Source organism: Pterocles gutturalis, unplaced genomic scaffold (genome assembly GCF_000699245.1).
Source record: "Pterocles gutturalis isolate BGI_N339 unplaced genomic scaffold, ASM69924v1 scaffold7188, whole genome shotgun sequence".
NCBI classification, from domain to species: Eukaryota; Metazoa; Chordata; class Aves; order Pterocliformes; family Pteroclidae; genus Pterocles; species Pterocles gutturalis.
The window spans coordinates 103,666-117,976 of record NW_010122981.1 but is presented as its reverse complement, the minus strand read 5'-3'; the positions used below and the strand labels follow the sequence as shown (position 1 = coordinate 117,976).

At 38.9% G+C, this 14,311-nt stretch overlaps 1 protein-coding gene across 1 annotated transcript in view; it reads left to right on the top strand.

Annotated features, from left to right (window-relative positions):
- SLC24A4 (solute carrier family 24 (sodium/potassium/calcium exchanger), member 4) overlaps positions 1-14,311 on the top strand; it is an 87,397-nt gene that overhangs the window by 37,005 nt on the left and 36,081 nt on the right. The gene's annotated exons all lie outside the window — the stretch shown is intronic.

Genomic DNA, 14,311 nt, shown 5'->3' with positions numbered 1-14,311 from the left:
ACTTTGTTGGATTTGAATTGTAAGAAATTGCTTGCAAAATTATGTTATTACTTTGTTTATTTTTAACATATGTAGGCCTGTGGTCTCACTTTCATGTCTCTAGTATGTCAGTATGGTAGCATTTAAAGGCTTACTAGAAGCGCAGCTGGCATTTAAGCCAAATGCATGTAAACTGGCTTTGTGGAATCTCCAAACCCTTCCCTCCTTGCAGTCTGTATCCCTTAACCTGGAGCTACGCCAGGTGGGTTTGTTTTTGGGGTTTTTTTTTAGGAAAAATGGAATATCTGATTGCATATCAAATGTGTGGGGAAATGTGACCTTGTAAAGTCTGTGTATCTATTTTCTGTAGTAATTAACATTATTCTGTATCCTATATCTACTTTTCCTACAGTGCTCTTGCTGTCACTACTTTTGACAGTGCTTTATTCACTGAAGGTTAGTCAATGATGCCTTTATGTGGCTGCACTTATTAGTAGGAAAAGATTCAACTCATCTTGTGATTGTTCATGTCAGTTATTCATGGGTACACTGTTCTGTCTTTGAATGTTAATTTTAGGCAATTACCACCACCTCCTCAGCTTCTTCCAGCTGCCACTGCCACCTCCTCAGCCTCCTGGCACAGCTGTGCCATCCTTCTTTTCTCGGAAGCTGCGCCTGCTTTTGATTTTCAAACAAATTTCTTCCCACTTGATGTGGTGGCAGAAGAGCCCTGTGGACAGTACCCCATCACTCCTCCTTGGCTGCAGCCTTCTCTGTCATTACTGTATGTTGCTGGTATTTGTTAAGGTCTACAGTTATTACTGTATGTGTCAGAATCTGTCATTTCCTTTTATTTTCACCATTGACAGCCCAGTGTGGTATGCCTCATCCCAAAACCAGGGCAGGCCTCTTCCAGTGTGAAACCCCACTTTTGTCTTTGAGTCCTCTGATGATCTCCTGTGTTCCAAATATTTCCACAAATAATTGAATTTATTTCAGTCTGTCAGTGACACTCCTAACTGCCACAGCATCCCTGGGTAACAGGGGTAAGGCTTAGCTTCAGATGGTATCAGTCCATGTTACTGTATATGGCTGGAATTCTCTAATACTTGGACATTATCTGTGCTTCCTTAAGGGGTTATATTCTGATTGCTTTCTCCAAGGGATTTGTCTTAGGTGGGGCAGCTCTTTTGGCATCACATTTTAAGAGAGTGCCCAAGTAATTCAGATCGTGTCTGTACAGGGCCAGCCATGGCCCTGTTCACTGTGCAGTTAGTGGAGCATAGTGCCCACAATGCCTAGATTACCAACCAGAATAAGGAGCCTGGTCTGACATAGATGTCTCAGTACTTTTCCCCATCAGTTGTGTAGAAAGCAGTACCTGGTGGTTCTGAAGATTTAGCAGAACCTGTGTGCTAGCTTGGCTTTGTTTTGTCTGTGCTGTTCTTATAGTAGCTGCATGAACTGGACTTCTGTTAACTTGCTTGTGTGAATCCATTAGAAAAAGGCATGAGTGCCATTGACTATAATTAATGGCAAAAATGGCAACATATGTTTCTCAGTATGTAGGATTTTGTTTTGCCTACCAGTGATAATTCCTCATAATTATTCCTCAGTGTAAATAGTACTGTAGTCTAGTTGAATGTGGTTTTGCTGTTTAGTTACAGCTTGAACTGTCTTCAGTGAAATAAACTGCAAGAGCAAGTATGGCTTTGCATGGTGACTTTTTTTTTAGATAAGATCATCACAGAAACTTTATCAGAGTACTTAAATGGGTGTCTGAGTCAAAAAACAAGTCTAATTGAAATGGGACTGATAGTAGCTTCTGTGGCTGGTGGGCTGGATTTGTGCTGACGACCTTACAGGGGCACAGCAGTCATAGCCCATTACGGAATCTAGGTCCTTGATTTGTGCCTTATAGTTATTATGAAAAGCCATGAAAACTTTGTTTCTGTCTTTGTTGAAATGCACCATCCACTAATTTTTTTCTACTTCAGAATTCTTTTGGCTAGTTCTAAACTCATACTTGAGAACAACATCGTGCACTTACAGTGTCTGCACTGTTTATGGCTCTGAACCTTTCTAATTAAAGAAAAATATGAGGGCTGAAATCTCAAGCTGATGTAAATCAGCAAAGCTCCATTAACTTTTGTAGATTTATGCTTCTTAATTTCAATATTAGCCTTTCAGCAGAAATATGGTTAACAAATGAGAGTTAAAGAGAACAGAAATAGAACTGAAATGAGTTTTACTCAAATTTATGTCTGCCAAGTCCAAATATGTTAAAATGTGCATGGTGACAAAAAAAAAAAAAAATCCATACAATTATGTTGCTCACTGAACCATTTAAGCTGTTGATTCATCTGCAGACACATTTCAGAATCTCACAACTGTTAAATTCAGGAAAAAAACTTCAAACTGAAAAAAACCCAGGCTGTTACTTGATCAGCTGCCCGGTCTTGTATTAAACCACAATATGTGCTTTCACAATAAGAATGGGAAGTGGTTTGTCTAGTGGATGGAACTGCTGGAAATCAAGCCGGTATGTATCATTCCCAACTGTGGCATTAACTACGCCATGCAGTTGAGAAAATCACGTTCTCTCGTTCAGTGTATGTCTTCACTGCAAAATTAACTTGAACGGTCTATCTTGGATTAGCTTAACATAGATGGGAGCAACTGCACTGGAAAATAACTCAAGAGCTTCACACAGTGATTGAATGAGTGCAGAGAGATTGTGTTAGTGACTGATGAGATGTGCTAATGTAAGCTGTAACTAGTGCTTTTGACAGGCTAGGCAACTTTAATCAAAGCACTGCCATGGTCAAGTTAAGGATTTTAAAAGGTATAATCAATTATTAAGCAACAAAGGTGTACCAGGCCTTACTGTTTCACAAACTAGGTACAACGTTTCATGCCCAGTATTTGATAATTCATAGAATCATAGAATGGTTTGCGTTGGAAAGGACCAAATTGCAAGGTAGCAGAAGGATTTTCACAGAACAAAAGAACAGAAAAATGGTAGTCAGCTGGTAACGTCCCTTAGTGTTTGTAACTGGTTTGCAAATTCTTGAATCCAAGTAAATGGAGATGCACAGGCAGGTCAGTCAGCTTGCTGCATTCGTCAGCTGCATGAGGCATTTTCATACATTTAGTTTTCCCTCTGACTGTGAAAGAGATTGGTATTACATGGCATGGTGACATAATAAGTAAATAGATTTATTAATCCCAAATGGACATATAAATACTGTAGAAACGTTAGGTCTGGCTCTCTGGGCAGGTGAGATGATAGATCAGAGCAGTAGTTTAAAGCCATGACTCCTGCTCTGCTTGCCTTAGAGCAGCTGAAAGCAGATGAAGTTTGTGGTGAGGCTGTGCACTCTTTGAGTTCTCACTATCCTAGTCCACATTTCTTGTTTTTGTGACCAAGCTGGTTTTTCAGCACCCTTCTGCTCCTGCAGCCATATTCCATCAGACCTCTTACTATGATCATGGCTCTGTTTTCTGCTGTACAGCAGCAATACAAGCAACCACCTTATTTCTGCATGGCAGAGTTTTTTTCACCTAACAGTTTAAGGCATACCTAAATGGATTTACATAGAGAGAATATAAACAGCATATATGTGTATATATATGTATATTCTGTATATTTCTAATATATATTAGGAAGGTGGTTTACCTCTTCAAATCATCTAAACAAGTAGTAGGAGAGCAAAAACAGTGTTTGAACCACCTGATGCGATGAAACAAAGATGATATAAGCTTATTTTAAGAAAGAAGAGCAATGCAGTATTATTCCTATATGGGCAGGTGTGAAAGCATTCTGTATATTTTGCAGCTGGTTATATCTTGTGTGGTCCTATTGCATTGAGTGGTACTGTAAAGTATGATGTGGGTAACACTGGAGTCTATTCTCATTCAGACCGGACTAAATAAGATGCCTTGAATCAGCTATTTCTAACTACATGTATTTTGCTGGGCACCATCTTGGTGTGATGCTTCTTGAGAATGTTTTAGATGGTGTTCCTAGAAATTTTTTTAATTTGATGTATATGGTCTCAGAAAGTGCTTTAGAATATATCTCTCTTAAATACCTGCTACTGCTCGGTATGATTACATGAGTATGTCATTTTCCTCTTCTTGTCTGTTTGACAATGATGAGTATGTCTATTTCTCCTCTTAAGAATTTAGTGCATATATTTAATTGATTTTTTTTTCCCTTCCTTAGCTTTCAGACATTGTTTCTTTTCTTACCGTATCTGAGACTCTTCAGAGTTACCTCTCTTCATTTATATGGTTACCTCAGTGATCTTTACAGACGGTGATTGTCTCCCATGGGTGTCTTTCTGAGATGCCAGGTAACTGTACCATTCTTGCCTCTCAAGGCCAGACAATGTAGTTTGGTGCCTGTTGAGCCAAGTGCAAATGTCCATCGGGTATAAATACATTTCTGATGTGCTGATTTGGGATTTTATGCTGAGAGCTACCCCATGGTCTGTATGCATGCAATGTAGTAAACCAGTGCAGAGTAAGCTGGAGAGAACTCTAGGTACCGTTTTGATCAATTTGCTCGTCAGCCAGTGAAGTTTGGAAATAAATTACAATAAAATCTGTTAGTACTCTTTAAATTGCTTGCATTTCTGATGGCTGCTCTGGCATGAGAAGTGCTGTTCTCTGACTTGGTTTCAGACAGCGTATGTGCACGCAGCGTTGTGACAGTGTGCTGCTTGCTTCTAGAAAGCAACACTCCAGATTTACAGCTGGCATGTTTTTGCAGTAATGGAGAAATACCTCAGTTTAAGTGAACTAGTTGTGGTCCCAGCAGCAGTGAAGCAGAAGCTCCAGCTATGACCTGTATATCCAGGCTTTCAGCTGGGCTTGTACCATATGTGCTGAAGCTGTTGTGACAGTAGTTCCCCCATGATTGGGAGCTGACCTGGCTAGATTAAGGAAAGACGTGTTGTATTACACTGTGTGTTCTTCTATGCTTTTTCCCTTCCAGTAGTGGACTGTCCTGCTGTATGCCTCTATTCTGGATTAAGATCACTTTTATTCTGGAATAATTACTGTGCATTTATGAAAAAATTCACTTTCTTTCCCTCAAATCTTAAGTGCTGCTTAAGATGCTGCTAAATATGTGGAATTTTCCAAATCTTTTAAGAAGCTGATTTTTACTTACCAGATTTCATATGAAATGTGATGAAGTATATAGCAGAGGCTAGGACTGAAAAGAGGTAATTCTTGAAGTGCTCTAGTAGTCTTTACAGTTCCTTGTTGAATTTCTAGAGCAAGGAGAAAATGCCCCAAGGGGTATTGTCTGCAGAAAAATTTAGCTGAACTCTGCAAATCTGCCATTTGAAAAATGATCTATCTGGTAAATTAATAATGACATGGGAGCTGGAAGGTTAAATCTTGGTTGCCTTAGATGGGATTACTTGTGTGAAAAAGGTAAAGTAGGTTTTAGCCTATGGTATAAGAAACATTTTTGGCATAATTTTATATCATCGGGCAGAAACTACATACTGGAATGTGCATGTATATGTGAATTTGAGCTAAAGCATATGAACTGAAGAGTAATGCTAGTAATCCTGTGTGGTCAGAAAGTGTAAACCCAGCCCTGCAAAATTGTGATGTTTGTTTAAAAGATAAACAACAAGTCTGGGTCTCTTTTGTTTGTCCTCTGGGTTTTGCAAGTCTTATAGATTTTTGGGCTTGGGCCCTCCTCCACAAACACAAAGGCTAGAAGCAGATTTTTTGGTTTAAGTGAAAGCTTATGTTTTTAAATAATTGCATGATTCCAGGACCTTGGCTTCAGAAAAAGTAAAAACCAATTATCACATGATTTACAACGAAGTAATGAGAATTGGCTACACCACATGAACATGGCTCACAGGGAGAAACTGTTGTGCTTCTGTTTGTCCATATGAAAATTAGTTTTTCAAAGCACCGAGGGGTACATGGAATAAAAATTACCCTAAGTACTTGACTACAAAATCTGACTACATTATAGATCCGGTGTTTTTAACACTGGGGTTTTTTTTGAGATCTTAATATGTGCAACGTGAAACAATTTTTCAAAATTCAGCTTCCTTCCAAAATAAAAGCAAAATTCAGAGAATTAATCAGCTGATCTCAACTCATGGCGTCAACAGCCTGAGTCTTATAAGGACTGGGCATGGTGTCTGTGGTGAGCTGTTTCTTGATAGTCTTGGTTTGCCTGTCCTGAACATTGGGAATTCTGTCCCCAGAAAGGTCATCTAATGAAGAGACTTGAGGGGCTTCCTCTGCCTTATTGTCGTGTCTTTGTATTTTACCTGTTCCCTTCTGATTGATGGGTTTCTTTGGACAAAGCACAAGAAAACTCACTGCTGGAAACAATCCTGAATTGGCTGCCGGAGGTGGAATAAATGTTTGAGTGTAAAGTAGAAGATGTTCAAACAAAACCCTTGCCTGACTTTATTTTGTGCCTTTCTCTGTTTGGTCTCTGTAGGCTTGTCTTAAAGTCTACTGTTGCTCTGTTACCTTGTGCCCATTTGTTTCTAGAAAACCAGTTTGTTTAATTTAATCTTAGTCTGGTAGAATATATCATCTATAGTTTTTGTGCTGTTTCAACTTGGAGAGTAACACAATTTTGCTGAATGGTTAAAATCCCTACTTGGATTGGGTATCAGAAAAACAGTAAAAATACGTGTATTTTAAATATTGAATTTCATTTCCTTTTCTATGCATTTGGGGAAGAAGAATGGCATGTGCCAATATAGCTGCTTTTAAATGAGCCATAGTGCAGCTTTTGCTGAAGTAGAAGGGATTGAAAAGCCTATTATTATGCATTAACTGTGCTGAAGGCACAATAGCACAGTTTCATTTAAAGTGCACTTCCTATTCTGAAAGACAGGTGCTCTGGCAGCTCTTGCGGTTGCTTGTTTCTTCCTTCTCAGTGTTTTCTACGTGTAATCTGTTCAGTTTTCAAGGAACCCGGTAGGAACCCAGGTAAATGTATTTTTAGTTGATTGTTTGACACTGCCTTAATTAGTGCAGATACTTTTCTTTTTTATAAAAGAGAAAAGAAACTAAATGTAAGTCCAGGGTTTAATAAGGTATTAATGTTACTTTTTATTGTAGCTAATCCCATTTTATATAGATATTTTCATAATTTCATACTGATGGAAGGAGAGCTTTGAAGGCTATTTCATTGATACACCGTCCTTTAGATATATTAAATGGTTTTAATAGTTTAGAGTTGAGTCAGATCTTTGCTTCATAAGCTGCCACTTACCATTGCACAGATAACTGCATTTAGCACCCCTCTTTTGGCTGAGGAATGCAAATTGAGTTAATATATCACTGAGGTAAAATTTGCTCATAATTCTACTGTTTGGGAGGTGAGGGCTATAGAAGAGGATATTTACTGTGCCTCCTGCCATATGGTACTTTGCCTAGAAATAGGAAGCTTGACCTTTGGCATCACGTGGCATTACAGTGATGCACAAATGTCTCTCAAAGAATTTGGGTGGTATTTCCTATCGTTTCATTGCACTTCATTTGGATGCTCTGTTGCTGTCCAGATGGTATAATCCATTTAACCAGTTTATTGGAGAGTTGTCTCTAAAGGAATTCCCTTGCAGAATTTTTCAAGTAAACCTGTGTGTTTCTTTGAATTTCCCATTTCTGATTTGCTTTAACACTGGTGACTGGATTAGTATCCAGCAGAAGCTAAACTGAGTATTTGAGGGAAAATCCACGTCATCCTGCTACAGAAAACTGGAAACAGCTGTCTAATAGGAATGGGGGCTTAAAGCTTGTTAATTCTTATTTTTTCCGGATGGCACCCAGGATTATCAGTGAATTGTTCTTTTTTTTATTTCTTTAGTCCTTGTAAGATTTTTAAGTTACCAGCTTTCATGTATGAAAGCACTTTCTAAGTATACCATTTTTCTCCACTGACAATTCAGGGTTAATGGCATGTTAGCTTGTGGTGTTAGAAAAGGTTATTTTAAAATTTGAAATTTATATGCTTTTCATTTTTTTCATGAATTTAGGCTTTCTGTAATTCTGTAAAAATATAACTTTACTGTACTATGGCACATTTATTATTTTCTAATGACTGTTAAAATTTATTATATCTAATTTGGGAAGAAGTATTAAAAAGGAGGACTTTCGTATGACACATTTTGTATATGAGTAGAGTAGTTTCACAGTGATAATAGGATCTTCGAGTTGACTTTGTTTCCACTGCTAACACTGGAATACATAAGTAAAAAAAGTCAATACTTTTCTATGGCCAAAAAGCAACCCTGCTCTTCTTTTCTAAAGTACACGAGTGCTGTCACAATACTGACAGTGCACAGGTTATGCAAGAGGATCAGATGAGGGTATTATGCCATTCCCTGAGACTACCTACACGTCTGCCTGGCTGTACTGAGCTCACCACGGTCGTTTCTGAGACAGTCACCACTTCAGCACCTGAGGAGGTAACATATGGAACGTGACAGGGGACTGACCCTCTTGACATCGGTGGTAAAGAGAATATGGGAGGAATTTCTCCCATTGCCATCACATGTTTTCAAAGTGGCTAACCTATCTGTAAAAATCTTCCCAGGGCACTGATACTGATGAACAGTATGGGCCAGAGCCACAAATGTTTTGAAAGTAAAGGTGACATACTTATCCCGCTCATTGCAACTCAGCTCATATGGGACCCCTGTATTCAGGGATGTGATTGGGAGAAGTGATAATTTTCTGGCTTTCACTCAAATCTTCTAACAGATTATGTTAGTACATAATTACAAATCAGTGCAAGTTGCAGTACTATGAAAGCTGTTGCAAATTCAACTTGCTGCACAAACTGTTGACCTTTTACTGGTGACACGATAAATGCATTTGCTCGACAAGTATAAAGAAGCTCATTTCTGCGCACAGTGAGGCGTTTGTTTGCTGTCACTGAGGCACAAATATATGTGCATGAATGCAATATCAGGCCTTAAGAAGATGAGGCTCTGCAGTGTGAAAAGGGAATTGCACATAAACGGACATACACTGAGTGAAGAGGTGCCTAAAAGCTGCTTGAAGCTGCTTGCAGTGCTTAAACAAATGACACAAATGTGAAATATTCAAGCTGGCTTGTGAATATGATTATAGAGGGGGTAAAAGTGTGAGTATGTAATTCTGTGTTCCATCTGTCCTTCTTCCCCCTGTACCTCTGCCCTGGGTGAGTCTGATGATCAACAACTCCTGGATGCCAGGGCAGAGGGGTAGGGTATCACAGTCTGTAGATGTGACATGTCCCGAAGGGACAGAGGAAAAGGGCAGAGGAACAACATGCAGGCATTAAAAGGAGAAGTGGGTTTCTGTGTACATAATTTGCCCAGCCCCCTTCCTGCAAAGGCAGAGTGGAGCAGATTGTGTGTGTCCTTTCAAACAGCTACAGCTCCCTTCTTCTATGAGGAGAAATTAAAGAGTCGTAACAGGCTTGAATGCTTAGCAGGTATTAGGAGTTGGCACGTTTGTTGCCTCTGTGAGTATATCAACTGCTGATAAGGTGAAGAAATCACATGTTGAGGCAGGTTATAAAACCACAGATCCACGTGGTTGTTGAGATGTTCTGTCAGGCTTAGGAGATTTTGAAACTTAACTTCATTGGCAGACTGCCTGTCACAGTATGGATAGGGCATATGGGAACAATGCTCTGATGGTACCCAGGAGTAATCCCGTAATGGCCTAAGTCCGGGCAGGTGTCACTGGCACGCCTGGGTTACCCCAGCTGCTGCAAAGCAGATCTTCACTCCAGAGCCATGCAGACAGCTTAAGTTGTGCAGCTGCTACTATATTCTGTTCTGAGGCATGCTGTTTGCGTGCCTTGTATAGCTCTTTAGCCACAGACAGCTCAGCCAGAGCTTTTTATCAAAGGTGAGTCATCCTTTCTGTCATGGCATAATCGAGGATTTTTTGTTTCTATCACTCAGAGAAAAAGGTGGTGGTGTCCCCTCCAAGTCGCAGCTGATAAGCTGCTTTTGTTTCCCCACTCATTTCATGATTGTGGAGAGGCAACAACATGCAGAATGGTGACAGTTCCAATATAGACTTGGCTTTCTTGGTGCCCTCCCTTCCCCCTCAATAAATCTGTGTGTGTTAAGATGAGCTGCAGGAGCCATGGGTTTGCAAGAGTACCAGCAGGATAAATATTTCTGTTTTTCTAGCTGATTTTAAGATGATTGGTGTATACTCCCTTCCTTTTTTTGGCAAAGGTTAGCCCCATTAGATGTACTGCTCTTCATTTCATCTCCTTCTCCCATCTGTTCTGTCTCTTTTCAGTAGAAACTGAGGAGATGTAGCTCCCACTTGGCCTGCCAGATAGCTCTGTCTCCCATATATGAGAAAATATCTCTGTGTGAAGTAAAGCGGTACCCTGCTGCGCACACACATCAGATTGTACCATGAGGGCAGACTGTGCTCTCTCAAACTCTGTGATAATGTCATATCCCCTTTGCCAGCTCATACGGATGAGGAAATACCGCTGCCCTCGTCGGTTAAGTGATGTTGATTCCCAGGCCTAAGCTGGGAGCCAAGGGAATCCAAACGGCCTTTTCCTGAGCAACCAGGTTATCGCAGCAGTAGGCAAGAAAAATCTTTCTTTAAAATATGAAAACCATGATACAGTGAGTAAATAAAAAACTGTGCATGTAGATAAGATATACATAGATTACAGTTATACAAAACCTATGATTATCTGGATAATAAAGCCATAAAGACAGCAAATGCTTATGCTGAAAAGCTCCAAGTTTTACCTTGGAACTCACTGACAGGTGGCCATTTAATTAAGGAAGAAATCTCATTTACCAAGCTCCAGAGCTTTGCTTCATTTCCCTGACTTTTAAGGGTTTTGTAGTGTCTGTACGTGAGAACAATTGCATGCCATGAGTTCTATGTAGAGAAGAGCATTATCTTTGAGAAAGCTGTTTTCATGTTAATTCATTTTAAATTATCTTTGTGAGGCAAGCAGATGTTTATTGTAAGTAGTTATTTACTACAGGTAGTTATTTATTACAAATACTACCTCACCAAACGATATATGAAGCAAGGTGGTTTGCAGTCAAGCTGGTTTGCTTTTCCTTGGTGATCAAATGCCTGGGCTCTTTTCTATCTTCAGGCTCTTACTTCTGACATCTTCTGATTTTCTGATTTCCTATTTAGTATTAACTTCAAATAAGTAAAGTCACATTAGAAAGACAGTGAGTTTTACTCATGCTTCTTGAAACTTCTGTTTATAGTGACTTAACCATTTGTAATGTTATCCTGTGAAATATTTTACAGTCATTTGAATGAGATTACCATGTAGGTAATAGCTTTCCAGACGACATGTCCGTTTTGCCAAGTTATGGGACAGGGGCATACTCCCTCTGCTACATGGTGGCAGCAAGGCGGATGGGAGCTGCAAACCTTTGCATCAGATTATGTGACAGGATGTACCCCGTGTGCAGGGTCACATTATCATTGCTAAAGATTCAGGCCAGGGCTGTGGTCTTTGCTGTCCTAGTGCACTGCTGGAATATGTGTTCTCACAGCCACAGCTTGAATAGAGGAGACAGAGGACAAGTGGGGGATGCAATAAGGAAAATAGTATTCATGTCCTGAATATGTCCATGTGGGCATGGTATTTTAGCCAGTGATGCAAGAACAACCGTATCATGTAAGATGCCAGCAGCTCTAGCACTGGGTCTTTTCTCCCAAGTAAGTCTCCTTAGTGCTTTTTCAGTTATTAAGCATCTTAGTTAATATTAATTGTTAATGGACAGAATTTATTTAAAACTACATGGTTTGGATGCCGATAAATTTTTTGTCATACTTTATTTCATGTGGTAGGGAATAACTTGTCTGAGAAATTTTGCATTTGGCAGCTGGTGTAGCTGACGAGAAGTTCTTAAATTGGATGGTATTCCAATATTGTTCCAGAAGGGTATTCCTCCCTGATTGCTACATGAGGGGAACAATATTATTGTATTTTACTATATTACTAAATATAGCAGTGTATTACTACAGGGAACCTGCTTGGCTGTTACATGAATATAAGGTTCTCTTGGCATCTTTAAAAGGTTTATCTGTAGATAAAAGCATTGCAGATTGCTGCATCTTGAATTATTCTGTGCTGCCTTCCAGTAAAAGAGTAAGAATGTCAACTCTAAATACACAGCGTCTCAAAACTACAATGCAACCAGTTTTCTCCCATTTTAGGTATATTTCCCCTTTCCTTTTCCTTGTTTGAGGGTAACAGTGATCAAAACCAAACAGAAAGGAAGGTGTTTTATTCACATATTTTGATTTTGATTTTAGAAGTACTTGAATTTTTTTGGCTCAATAGGCAAATGTCTTTTATTTATGGTGTAGTTTGCCTTTGTATTGCAGTGCTATTTCCTCCAACTGTTTAGTAAGGTCACAAATCCCTCTATAGTGCAAACCTTGGAAGACTGCAGTTCTGTAGCAACCCAGACCCACTTTCCTGAAGCTAGTCGTGCTAAACCATGGTGTGCTTATGGTCTTCAGGCACTGAAGTGCTATGCATACCCTTGAATGGTATTCCATAATTCAATGAGTGATTGGGTATTATTGTGCTATTGTGCTGAGCCATTTTTGTATTTGTATCCACTATTGCTTTCATTTTTCCTGGTGATTACAGAAGGACGACCAGGAATACAAGATTTACCTAGGAGCAGAAAATCACATTCAGGAGTACCTAAGCAAAATTTATTATAGTTTTATGTAGTTTTTTGTTGTCTGAGATTTAAAATAAAAGATGCACCTATATCTTGGAAAAGCTCTATTCAACATATCAAGTGCTTATATTAGTTCCAGTCAGAACTAATACAGCAGTAAAAACAAGTCTTATTGAAAAGCCTAATAAAGGAATTGCAGTCATCGTTGATGAACTTTTATTTTACGCCAAATATTTGGTAGGACATTAGTAGTTTTAAACAAAATATAGTGGCTTTGAAATATTAGGTTGAAGGATTTAGAGCGATTTCATTAAATGGTAACTTGCCTTTTGGAAGGAAGGTATGATTTATGTATATAAGGTTTTAAGCACTGCCTGATGCCAGTGTATTGATTGAAAAATAATGAATTTATGGTAGTAGGCACTAAGGAAAAAACAGAGCTACAGGATCTATAACTTTACATGGAGACACTATTCAAGTCTTTGTCAAGCTAGACATATGTAACATATGGAGCTGTGTGTAGTACAGATGAGAAGAGGCATTTTTTTGCGTTTATATAAAACTCAGAGATTGAGGAGATGCGAAGTCATTCAGGTCATTGCAACTAGATTATCCTCTGACTGCAGCTAAGATTTTCAAGTGTACTTGATGATTACAAGTAACTCAAATTTAAGATATTCAAAAAAGTGCAATCTTCAAAGAGTTACTTACTGTGCAGCATTTCCTGAAAATAAGGCTGGTTTAGAGTGCTTGAAGTTTAGTAGCTAAAAACATCAACCATACATCTAATTCTACGTTCATAGTTGTTGTTTGCAGAATTATATCGTGAAATTGAGAAAACATACCATTGAAATTGAAAATGGAACAGCATAAATATCATCTATGGTGCTCTTAACCATTTCTTTAAACTGGCAATTTGAATATGGGGAAGATGATCATGTATTCCCTCTGTTTCCTTCCCTGAGTTTCAGTATATTATGGCAAGTTCCTTCTGGTGCTTATCTTGTTGTCAACCTACATCTACAACTCCATGCAGAAAGGAACATCTCTTTCTGAATAATAACTTAATTACTTCAGTACATTTGGATTCCAGTGACTGAAATAATTTTTACCCTTAGACTTCCCAGGCTCCTGTCTGAGGCACTGTAGATCTCTATCCTTGCCTATCTTGTCAATTTGGATAGTTTTTATCTCATATATTTCTTCAGGCCTTTGATTTAGTTGCTGTCTTAGACTCCACCATCTGGAATCTTTTTTTTACTCTGTTGCCTTTGTGTGTAACATACATCCTTTAACTGAGCTCCACACAACTTCACTGTCACCCAGAAATAATTTCAAAACTCATGTCTTTGCACATTCCTGATGTCCACGTACCATTTCTGTTTCATTCATTCCTTCACCAGATTTAGAGAGTAGACTTTCTAGAGAACATACTCGGAATCACTTTAATCTTTGTGGAACAATTTGCAAGACCCTGCAGACCTATAAAAGTTTGTACTTAAAAACCTGATGGAGGGTTACAATCATTGCATAATTTTTCAGGCAAGGCACATTTAAAGCCAGGAATATTGTTTCAGGATTTTTGTGCCTGTGCCTATCACTTTGGAAGCATATTGAGAGGAGAG